Source organism: Nilaparvata lugens, chromosome 6 (genome assembly GCF_014356525.2).
Source record: "Nilaparvata lugens isolate BPH chromosome 6, ASM1435652v1, whole genome shotgun sequence".
In the NCBI taxonomy this organism is placed as follows: Eukaryota; Metazoa; Arthropoda; class Insecta; order Hemiptera; family Delphacidae; genus Nilaparvata; species Nilaparvata lugens.
Window position 1 is genome coordinate 29,109,870 of NC_052509.1, and position 12,738 is coordinate 29,122,607.

The 12,738-nt window shown below is 35.6% G+C and overlaps 1 protein-coding gene across 2 annotated transcripts in view; it reads right to left on the reverse strand.

Annotated features, from left to right (window-relative positions):
• Positions 1–7,794: 7,794 nt before the first annotated feature.
• The window catches only part of LOC120351881, an 83,142-nt gene continuing 78,198 nt past the window's right edge, over positions 7,795–12,738 (reverse strand). For both annotated transcript variants that reach the window (XR_005571599.1, XM_039430632.1), the window contains exon 2: positions 7,795–8,210. The gene's annotated coding sequence lies outside the window, so the exon portion shown is untranslated. The remainder of the gene's footprint in view (positions 8,211–12,738) is intronic.

A 12,738-nucleotide genomic window follows, 5' to 3' on the forward strand; every position in this document is an offset into this window, starting at 1 on the left:
GCATTACGCTCTTATAAACACAAGTCAGAATAAGAATGGGCTTAGCCGTCTTTTATGTCATTTAACAAATGGTAGGTAGAATATCTGTTCATATATGTCCTTTCTGTGCAAATATATAATGCCTAATATATATGCCTAATATTGATGGCAAGTTAAATTTACAAAAACACATTGAAATTTGTAGCAAATTCAGTGAACAGAAAGTCAGTCTTCCAAAGCCTGGGAAGAACATTCTTGAGTTTACAAACTATACATTTACAAAAAACTGTAAGCATATAATATATGCAGATTTTGAGTCTTTTATAATACCAATGAATAATGAAGAAGAAGGGGAAGAAGTAGAAGAAGTCAGAGATAGCTCAGGTGAGGGTGAGTCACAAAGATCGAGGTCTTATACTGAAAAACGTGCCAGACATATCGCTTGCAGCTATGCTTTTGTTGTTCTGAATGAGAATAGAGAGATTTGTATGGGTCCATATTTGTATAGAGCAAACTTTGTAGGTGAAGATATTATTGGAAAATTTTTGAAACATGTTACTAATATTGGTGATGAACTCTACAAGGATTTGATTATAGTGTCAATGTGAATTGTGAACTTGTAAAGCAGAAGTATATCACTGCCAATTTAAATTGAAAAATAACATGCTAAGCAATCCAGAAAGTTTTTTTTTTCAGTTTAAATGTTTGTCTCTTGAGAATTTAAATCACTCTAAATCATTCACAAATTGTCTATATTTCATATAACTAGAGAAGTACGAGAAAATTCTATCCAATTTGGTAGCCGAGTCAATACACAATAGATCTCTGTAGTTTTCCTCATTGCCCTGACCCTCCTGGAGATATTCAGCCAACAACGTCCTTCTGCGATGTTCAAACGTAGGGCACCTGAAAAGAGCGTGAAAGAGATTATTGTCAGCTAGTTGATTACACATCGTGCATATCTCCTCACTTGAGAACATCGCTGTGCATCCCTTATAGTAGATTGTAGAGTGGTTTGGTTGGGCTAATCTCAGTTGACTGATGAGACGCATTTTCCAAATATTTCTAGTAGGGTGGTTTAGATACTTTGAAGCCACTTTTTTGCTCGAAATCCCCTCCCCCCTCTCGCCCCTCTCCCATCCACTGTTCTAAAAAAAGATTTCCCCTTCCCCTTGCCAATTGAAGACGAGGGGGCTCTCTGTTCTAAAAATAGATTTACCCTTCCCCTGCTCCAGTGGAGATGAGGGGGATGAAGAGAGAGGGAGAGATATATCTCTCTCACTCTCTCTAAAAATAGATTTACCCTCCCCCTGCTCCAGTGGCGATGAGGGGGATGAAGAGAGAGAGAGAGATATCTCTCTCTCACTCTCTCTCAAAATAGATTTACCCTTCCCCTGCTCAAGTGGTGATGAGGGGGATGAAGAGAGAAAAAGAGATATCTCTCTCTCACTCTCTCTCTCAAAATAGATTTTCCCTTCCCCTGCTCCAGTGGAGATGAGGGAGATGAAGAAAGAGATATCTCTCTCTCTCTCAAAATAGATTTACCCTTCCCCTGCTCCAGTGGAGATGAGGGGTATGAAGAGAGAGAAAGAGATATATCTCTTTCACTCTCTCTCAAAATAGATTTTCCCTCCCCCTGCTCCAGTGATGATGAGGGGGATGAAGAGAGAGAAATAGTTATATCTCTCTCACTCTCTCTCAAAATAGATTTCCCCTTCCCCTGCTCCAGTGGAGATGAGGGAGATGAAGGAAGAGATATATCTCTCTCTCTCTCTCAAAATATATTTTCCCTTCCCCTTCCCCAGTATAGATGAGGAGGATGAAGAAAGTGAGGGAGAAAATAATTTCCCTTTGAGGGGAAAAATTCTCTCTCTACATGTATACTGACAGATTAAAGTGAATTGAGAAATTCCCTATCACTCTCTACATCTATACTGTCAGATTAATGTGAATTGAGAAATTCCCTCTCTCTCTACATCTAATGCAATACTGACAGATTAAAGTGAATTGAGAAATTCCCTCTCTCTCTCTACATCTAATGCTATACTGACAGATTGAAGTGAATTGAGAAATTCCCTATCACTCTACATCTAATGCTATACTGACAGATTAAAGTGAATCCATATCTCTACAGAGAGGTCAATGATCTAAGTTCTTTTACATTTTATATCTGCAATATCGTACAAGCATTTCCAAAGTTCATCAGAATTTTTAACAACAGATAATGGCGAATCATTTGTACAATCATAATGTAGATATCTGCTGTCTAGTATATTGAGTAATTCGAATATCTCAGATAAAATTGGAAAGTGCACATTTTCTGTTTTTGTTAACGGTAAATCAGCATCTTGACATCCTGTTGAAAATTCAATATTCTTCGCAATTGAATAAAATTCGTTAAATGAAATTCCCATCAAGAGACGAGTTAATTTTTTGAATTTTGAAAAACCATAACACTGCATGTTAATGCCCTCCCAGATGTTTGGCATGTGTCTCTGTTCTATAAATTGACAACGTGCACATGCTGTACTTATTAGGAACAACAGTTGCTTGAAGGGGCTCGTATCTCACTTGTATAAAAAAGATCACACCACACGCATTGCTGTTGTCAGGTCTAGCTCTGACCGGCTACTAAACTAAAAAGTGAGTGGGATATTGGAATGAAAAATCATTTGAACGCAGAAAAAGTTTACTCACACATTTCAGCACAACTATTCTTAATTTCATCTTCAATTTTAATTAACTTATCTATACACAAATTATGAGGATGATAATAACATAGATAGTCTCTTATGTCATTTAAATTAACCGTGCTTAGAAAGATGTCTTTTAATTGTTTCGCCAAACTATAATTTTTACGAGTTGATTTCCTAATTGCACTTTCACACTCATCATACCAATCAATACAGTTTTTTAACCTCACTTCCAACTCGTTGTCAGCAGCCAACCACTTCCTCGGATCCATGATAAGCAAATGAACAAAACTAAGTGTAGGCTGGGACTATTATAGAGTAATTAAGTGGTCTTTCTTCATTAATTGCAGACAGACAACATGTACGTGCTTTATGCAGTCTCAATGCATGCATGCAATAAACACACTGAATCTCTTTTCCGTTGTAGAAGAATCCATAATGAGCAAAGTTTCTTTTCTGCGAATTCGTGTACATCACGGCCATTTTCATACTTTGCATTCGATTGTTTTCACACATGAAATTATTTGTTTGATACATTTTTAAACAACAAAGAATTATAATGTTGAGCACTGAACAAAGCACACCGTCCATCTGGTCTATTATTTATGAATGTTACACACAGCATAACACCATGAACTAGTGAAAAAGCTGAAATCGGGTTTTGCAAAATCCTCTGGTATACATTGAACGTTAGTATGTAATCTTCTTAAAAACTTTGCTTTCTCAGTTCCTTTTGTGAAAATTTTTTCATAACCTACAAGGTAATCACGTATTAATGAGTCAGTATATTCTAAATCTCCATCCTCCCATTTTATTTTATGATAGTGACGTTCTAACCATGTTACATCGTTATACAATTTTGCACTCAATTCTGTCTTTGCAAATGGTGATTTGAAATGGAATACAATATAATTATCAAACTGATCAATTATGGCAAGTTCTTTCACAATAATTTGATTACAATCTTGTTTAAACCAGTGAAGATCAACTGTAGCAATTTTGGTACTTGCTTGCTTGTCCACTTCTTTCTGTTTGGTGGGCTCATCGAATCCTCCGTCTTTCTCCCTCTCCGCCTCTTCCCGTTTCTACTCCTCCTTCACCTCCTGTGGCTTCTGGATCGGTGTGCTGCACCTTGGTTCATAATAGAAACTATCAGAAACAAGATCGCACTGGATACCAATAGACTGAGTTTGCGCTTTGTCCAAAATATCAGAACACAAAGAATAGGACATTTTAGATGTTACCTGTTCAAAGGTGAAACTGATAATGAACTAAATTTGTCAGAGTGCACACCTTATATAATATTGTATGCAGTGCGCTCTATCATTAAAATTACCGAACTTCTTTCACCATGCACGTCAGAGGTGTGTACTTCATCACACGATCGCTAATTAAAACGCAATAGGCGGGAGTATTTGCAGGTACTGCACTATTAAATTCCATTTCAATACGAACATCTGTCGATGATTTCAAATGACTTGCTTGGTGTGAACAGTCCACAACAACCAGCGGTGTTGGATCACAAAACGTTTTAAAGTCAATTTCTGTTCCGAGTTTGCTATTGATTGAATGATTATAATACAAGGGCGCGAAATCCAAAAACATCCAGTATAATAGTTCCTTTTTACCTAGCAGATTTCCATATGAATAATACTCACTGTTCAAATATACTTTAACATTGTAAATACCACAGCTATCGAAATTAGATATTGATTTTTTAATTTTATTCTTACGATCGGTTTGAAATGCAATTATAACATATTTTGGACTATCAAAAATCGATGTGGTGCTGACTGCCCAAGAATGGTTAAGTGAATTTTGCAAATTTGGTAATTAACAAATTTCCCAATGGCGGAAACCTAATTTCAGTGGAGTGTCAGCATCAAGCAGTCTCAAAAATTTCAGTCTTACGTGATCTTCTAAAGTTATGTAGGGCATTCTCCATTGCAGTTTTGTAATTTTCACACTAATGCTTGTTCCAGTTGCGGACTCAACACAATTTAGGTCTGTCAGTGACCTCAATAAGACGAGTTCCTGTTTCAAATTTGAAATTATTCTTTGAAAATCTTCAAAAAACAGGAGGATTAATTTCAGTGGTACACAGAAAGTGAATTCATTATCTGTTAGCTCATATCCTGCTCTGTCAAAACCAGCCAAGTGATATGTGTTCTTATTGAGCGTATTCTTCACTAGAATAGCTTTAATTGTGGATGTTAATCCAATCAATCTTGATTTAGAAATTCGCTGACCTGCTGATTCATATCGTATTTCATCAAAAAGGTTGCCGATTACGTTATTGCTTAATTTATAGTCTGCAGCAACTGGTGGATCAGCCAGCTCTGTTCCCGGTTTTGTACAGTTAACTGTTCCCTCAGTAAATATAAATGATTTGCAAGGTAAAGAATAGACATCTAAAGAATTTATGCCAATACGTGCCTCATCAGAGTTTTTTATTTCCTGTCCCGAATAAACTGTATGAGTGTGAAATTGGAATTTGGTTATATCATTATAAAACTGAAGGTCTGTCTCCATGTCCAGAATTTCACTAATTGCAGCTCTTCCTCCTAACATTCCGCCAATCAACTATAAAACCTAACTTTTCTAATATTCTCGCACTTTTAGCTGACAAAGCACGTTTGTTTTTAGGTGTTGACGCTCTCACGTTTGTCTCTCTAATGACATTGTGTGTACACATCTTATTTGAATGTGGATCAAAAACAAGATAACCCATTATGTTTACTTTTGTTTCTGCAACCTAATTGTAATTGTATCTCCACGGAAATCAATAAACAATCCGTTCTGGTCTGTTACCTTTATATTAATAGTTTGAATTCGATGCGTATTCAAAGGTACATAAATAATCAGTGATGGTACTTCGTTTATTAAATAGCCGCTAGGAACCTTTGGCAAAAATTCGTAGATTATATGTTTTTGTCTTCCGTCAGAGTAACTACCACATGCTAAATTACACTCGAGTACAATACTACCAATGCTTGTTATGTTAACCAAATGCTGGGAATAATGCCATTTATTTGGTTGCAAAACAACATTATCAAAACCAAGTATCTTACCAATTAAATCAGTATGTGTTAAATCAATAGCTTTATCAGAATGAAATTCAATCTTCATAGTATTTGCGTTTGCACATATAATAAGTTTATTCTTCTTCTTCTCATCAATATTCAATTTATTCTTTAAAGATTTTATAATATCCTCAACTTCATATGCACCCGTATCCAGCTCAATTAATCTATCACCATATTTGAAGCTGGAATTTTTTCCTTTGTTAACGTTTGCAATACTATTGTAACTACAAAAATTAATCAATCCAATTTCCCATTCACGATTTTTATCCAATTTTAAAATTTCTTGTAAATGTTTGTAGAGGTTACTTGTGTTAGATCTTCATGTGATAACAACCATCTTGTAATATGTGTGTGTGTGTTCACCACAAACACTCAATTACAACTGATTTGCAAGAAACAATAACGTAAGATGACCACAAAAATCACTATTTAATGGTTGCATATGCTTTACATTATAAAATATATTTACTCCAATCTCTTTTTTACAATATTTGTCCAATTCGTATGGCGGTTGTAAATTTCCAATTGGATCAAAATACCAAACATTAGACTTTTTTATATTCAACCCAATGTGTGCCATCCTTGGTTTCCCTCGCTAAATTCACAATGGCATTCTCGTTTTTTAGAATTTTTTTGGGTAATGCATCTAGCATATATATACCTCTCAGCCAAATCTGTAATAATTTTGACCAATCAATCAAATCATAATCACTTAATTCTCCTTCAATATTCATGTCTTCTTCTTCTTCTTCGTCTTCCTACTCTTCTTTGTTGTTCTATGTTTCTTAACTTGTTTTTGGGGGAATAAACTCACTCCATATGATGATGGTGGTGATGGTAAAGAGGGTGGGATTAAAACTCTCCCCCCACTAGTTATTTGAGGAAAATGCTTAAAAAAATACCCTTTTCCTGCAATATGCTTTTTCAACTGAGCTATAGCTTTGCGTCTAATATCATTACTATAACTTCTCCCCTCATTCTTCCTCTTCTTCTTCTTTCTCAAAGACCCACCAAACGCTGCTTTAGCTTTCATGACGTTTGTAACAAGATAGCTAAGTGCTTTCTCGGCAAGGGGTGTTTGTGAATTCTTGAATATGTCCCATGCTGCATTCGCTAGAGCCCTGTCAGCTATTGCTTGAGTTTTATTATCGCTATTTTGTGTATACGCTATATCATGTACCTTACAGGCTATATCTGATGAATTTATACCTTTATCACCTCTCTTTAACCTTTCATTGACCTTTGTGCCCGGGCCACACCACTGATAGCCAGGAATGTGAATTTCATCTTGCTGATTGTCAATTAGCTTATTTAGAATAGTTGATGTGACATTACCTGCCAAACTTGACACACCCTTAAAAACTTTTGCCGCTGAACTCAAGATTCCTCTACCTCGTTTCCTCAAACTATGCTTTCTCTTACATACCATTTTCTTACCTTTCAACTCAATGGTTGAACATAAACTGAGGTTAATTATTTAATTAATCATTACACCAACTTAATCAAAAGAAAATTGAATTGGTTCAATTTTCAATCGAGTTGGAAATGAATTCACACCATGTATCAGATTGCTATGTGCTTATAACATTGTTCGAATGATAAGAATATTATTTCAAATAACAAATCTGAAAAGGTGAATGCAATTTGAAAGGGGGGAAAAGATGTCATCGCGCCCACCCATATCTGTAGGAACACGTGCCAAAACATGTGGGAGGGAGCGATGCATCAACTCACCGAAGCCACTTGGCTGTATGTGTGTGTGTGTCTGTGTGTGTGTGTAGTAGTAAATACGTTTGCCTCTATGCATGCTCGCAACAAACTATAAAAGGGGAGCTCAGCTTCTTTACTTATCATTCACAACAGAGTGTAAGCAGGTGAAAGGTGAACCATTCTTCTTCTTCTGTGTTTCTACTATTCATTGTGAACTTATCAACAATAACAGGTAAGAATTGAAAACAATTTTTTATCAAATATGTATACAATTTATTCACTACTAATACTACTTTCACACATACATCTATACAATTCGTAACACATAAGTCGATGAATTGTATAGATAGAGAAATTGTTAATGCTTAACAATTTTTATATCGGTCCAATTCCCCGACTTATGTGATACTATCATTACCAAATTTTTACAACTTTTATTAAATTGTTCTATTTTTTCCGTGGTAATGCAGGAAGCAAATCGTTGTGGTAAATATACCTCACACACAGATTTGCTTGGTGCATTGCTAATTTTTAAAATAACTCGTCGCCCATGTTTATTCGTATGCTCCCTCGCGCTGATAATGGGGTAGGGAGCATCCTCCTTTTACTCTCTCAGCGGCACCCAGGGTTTGTCTACAGGCTGATTGATGAGTTGGACAAAGTCCAACTCAACCTTCTCCGCCCCCTGCACCTCCTTCATCGGCGGGACAAGTGACGAGCCGTGCTCCATTCCAGCTTGTTTCTGTTGAAAAATATTTGATTAGTGTCTTATTTGTTTCAGATTATCATCAAATCAGATTCGTCAAATCATACTAGAGAACTTGATCAATGATTCACTACACAATCTCAAAGTGAGTAATAATTTATACATGATCGATTACTTTAAACAATAATATCTTGTAGCTCCATCTCTAACCAGTTCAAATAATTTATGCATGAGCGATTACTTTAAACAATAATATCTTGTAATTCAATTTCAAATCAGTTCAAATAATATTTACTTGCTATCAAATAATTGATGCATGATCGATTACTTTAAACAATAATATCTTGTAATTCCATCTCTAACCTGTTCAAATAATATTTCCTTGCTATCAAATAATTTATGCTTGATCAATTACTTTAAACAATAATATGTCGTAATTCCATCTCTAACCAGTTCAAATAATATTTCCTTGCTATCAAATAATTTATGCATGATCGATTACTTTAAACACTAATATCTCATAATTCAATTTCTAATCAGTTCAAATAATATTTCCTTGCTAACAAATAATTTATGCATGAGCGATTACTTTAAACAATAATATCTTGTGATTCCATCTCTAACCAGTTCAAATAATATTTCCTTGCTATCAAATAATTTATGCATGATCGATTACTTTAAACACTAATATCTTGTAATTCCGCCCTCGTATAACCATTGAGGATGCCAAGGAAATTAGCATCGAGAATGTGCTCGAGAGATCGAAACAACACATTTTCGACATAATTAGAGAGCACGTGGCACGGCATGATGGCAATGTAAAATGGTTCATCGTCTTGAATGTTTTGTTGTATAAATTAGTGGTGATGGATGATGAGGTTAGCGAGACTGTCTCATCTCTCATAAATCTTCATAGTTACTCCAACATAGCACTAAACGTGCTTGAGTATTATGAAGATTTTAATGATCATTTCATGTTGGCCATAAGAAAAATCCTGTCATCTTTTGACAACTTTGTTTGACATGGCAGCGGTTGAGTTTTGAAGAAAACTGAGTCACTGGATGTGAATGTGATTGAATTAAATCCAATATTCACATCCAGTTCCATTCAAACACCGCAGTTTCTTGAGAACAAAAATCTCATTATAAATGTCAAAAATCTGTGTGACAAAAAATGCTTTTTATGGTCAGTCCTCACATATTTCCATCAGAAATCAAGGAACTCAGACTTGACTGTAAAGTATTTAAGCAAGTTTGCTCACACACTTAATACGCGAGGTGTAAATTTTCTGGTGACGACACGCGATATTGAGAAATTTGAAATACTGAATCCAGATATTGCAATTCACGTCATCGTGTATGACAACAAAAAGTTCTTTCCCTACCGCACAAGCATTTTCTGCACTCGTATGCACCAAATTAATCTTTTAATGCAGAAAGCCGATGCAGGAAAAACGCATTTTTGTTTAATTAATACCGCGAACAGGAAAAACAGATTATTGCATCTTCTCTCTCACCTTTCAAAACATGATGGTCAAATACACATTTTTAATTCCAGTTTTCATAGATTTACATCGACCAAATCTAAAAATTATGATGACAAAGCAAATTTGATGAAACATGAACAGCTTTGTTCCAAGTTTGGATTGCAGCATGTTTCATATCCTAAATGAGGAGACACAATTAAATTTAAGAAACTGGCGCCACGTTGAAGAGAAAGTATACCATTTATGCGGATATAGAAACTTATGTTGTTAATATCGATAATAATGATGATGATGATGAATCCGAATCGGATGAAATCACTCATAGCTATACAAAGAAAACAGCGCGGCATATTCCCTGTGGGTATTGTTTTGTTGTTATCGATGTGAACGGGGAAATCGCTTACGGACCTGTACTCCATAGATCGAGTAGTTTAGAGGAAGAAATCATGGAGAAATTTCTTCAGGAAATTACAGATCTTGGCGACATTTTGCATGAGGATATGAAACGAGAAATTCCGATGCAACATTTATGTGAAAGTCGAGAGCGCAAATTTCAAAATTCGGTAAAATTAAATTTTTAGATTCCTACAAGTTTATAAGCGAATCCTTGGAAGTATTGGTGCGTAATTTGGTAGAAAGTACAGACATGGAAAAGAAGTTTGAACATTTATTTTCAGTGTTTCATGACCCGCAATGCGAACACAGACAAATCTTGTTGAAAAAAGGAATATATCCTTACTCATACATGGGTTGTCCTGAAAAATTTGTGGAAACATCACTTCCTCCCATCGAATGTTTTTCATTATGATTTAACTGATGCACCTCTGTCTCGCGAAGAATATGAGCACGCGCAAAGAGTGTTCTCGACATTAAAGCTGAAATGCTTGGTGAATATCACGATTTCTATTTATGTTTGGATGTGATGCTATTAGCGGAAGTTTTTGAATCTATGAGGTCTACGCTTTTTAGCTCTTATGGCCTTGATGTCACTCATTTTGTTTCCCTCGCACACTTTACCTGGAATTGCATGTTGATGCACACTAAAGTTGAACTAGAGTTGATTACACATCCTGACATGCATCTCATGTTTGAGCCGGTGATGAGGGGCGGGGTCTCATTTATTGGTAAATGTTATTCTGAGGCGAATAACAAACATCTACCTGAGACATACGACCCCTCAAAACCGAGAAATTATCTTCTTTATATCGATGCAAACAGTTTATACTCGGAAGCAATGAGTCAAAACTGACCTGTTGGAAATTTCAAATTCCTCACAGAGGAAGAAATTTCCAAGCTTGATTTTGCGAATTTGGACAGCAATTCAGAAACTGGATATGTAATAGAATGCGATCTCAAGTATCCGAAAGAGTTACATGATAAGCATGCCAGTTCCCCACTCGCGCCTCCCCACCAAACACCTCCACACGAATTGCTGTCAAACTATCAAACAAATGAGAACGGTCAAACTGGAACCAGAAAGCTCATGAACACACTTTTTGACCGTGAAAAGTACATTGTCCACTATCTCAATTTAAAACTCTACCTTCAGCTTGGTTTGCAATCAATGAAAGTACATCGCGTAATTAGCTTTTCCCAATCTCCCTGGCTGAAAAGCTACATCAACTTCAATATCCGCAATAGACAGAATGCAAAAAATAAATTTGAAATATCCTTCTTTAAGGCCTGTTGCAAACTTATCTTTGGGAAGACTATTCAATCAGTTCGCAAGCATATCAATGTTAAAATTATCATGGATGAAAAATGGTTCGATAAGTACATTTCAAATCTGTTATGCAAACGCTGGCAAATAATTAGTCCAAACGTGATCGCGGTTTTCTCTCGTAAGTTGGAACTAAAAATGAACAAGCCTGTCTATTCCGGGTTTTCCGTACTGGAGTTGAGTAAATTCCATATGTACGATTTTTTCTATTGTAAATTACAAAAAATTATACCGTGGGATCGCGTAGAACTCTGTATGACCGATACCAATAGTTTTCTTTCAAATGTAAAAGTGGAGGACGTGTATCAGTTGATTAAAGAAAATTTGAACCTTTTCGACACTAATAACTACCCTCCTTACCACCCCTGCTTTTCCATGGAGAGAAATAAAGTTGTAGGAAAGTTCAAGGATGAGACAGCCTCAAAACCCGTCCATAAATTTATAGGGCTTCGATCTAAACTTTACTCGTATTTAGTATGTAATGAGAATGAAGAACCTGTAAATAAATGTGTAGCAAAGGGTGTACAGACCGGAGTGAAATGTAGAAAACTTATGATGAGTCCTTAAATGAGTCCTTATGATGATAAGAGATATATTGCAGAGAACGGTGTGGACACTTTGCCTTTTGGACATTATAGAGTGCCAACAACGCTCTGAACTGATTGCTCCTGCGATGATCATGCATCACCACTAATTTTGATTTTGTGTTGTAAATATGAATATTATTAGATCTAAGATAGCATAAGAACTTCATAGTGTACCATGTGTCAACTATCCCACTCGCAAATATGAGTTGAAAAGTGAAAAAGACTTGCTTCAAGCCGATCTCATTGAGATGAGCAGTTTATCACGTTTTAATAAAGGTTATAGGTATATCTTAGCTGTTATTAATCGTTTTTCAAAATTCGCATATTGTGTACCATTAAAAGACAAGTCAAGTCAATCTGTATTTGATGCACTCGAACCAATTATTTCTAAAAGTAGGGGAGTTAAGTTGTTTCAATCAGATCAGGGAACAGAATTCTTCAATTCAAAAGTTGAAGCGCTATTAGATAGATACAGTATTAAACATTACCATGTTTTTAGTGATAAGAAAGCTCCCATAGTTGAAACGTTTAATAGAATGATTAAAGCAAAAATTTATAGATATTTAACTGAACGTGGAACAAAAAACTGGATATCGCAGCTAGACAGTTTGGTTCGTGATTATAATGCAACAATGCACACTTCAATTAGAATGAAACCTGAAGATGTGAGGAAAAAAAATCGTAATCGTGTTTTAATGTCTTTGAATTCTGCATTCAATAGACGATATAATTGAAAAATTCAAAACCAAAATTTAAGCTAGGAGATGTTG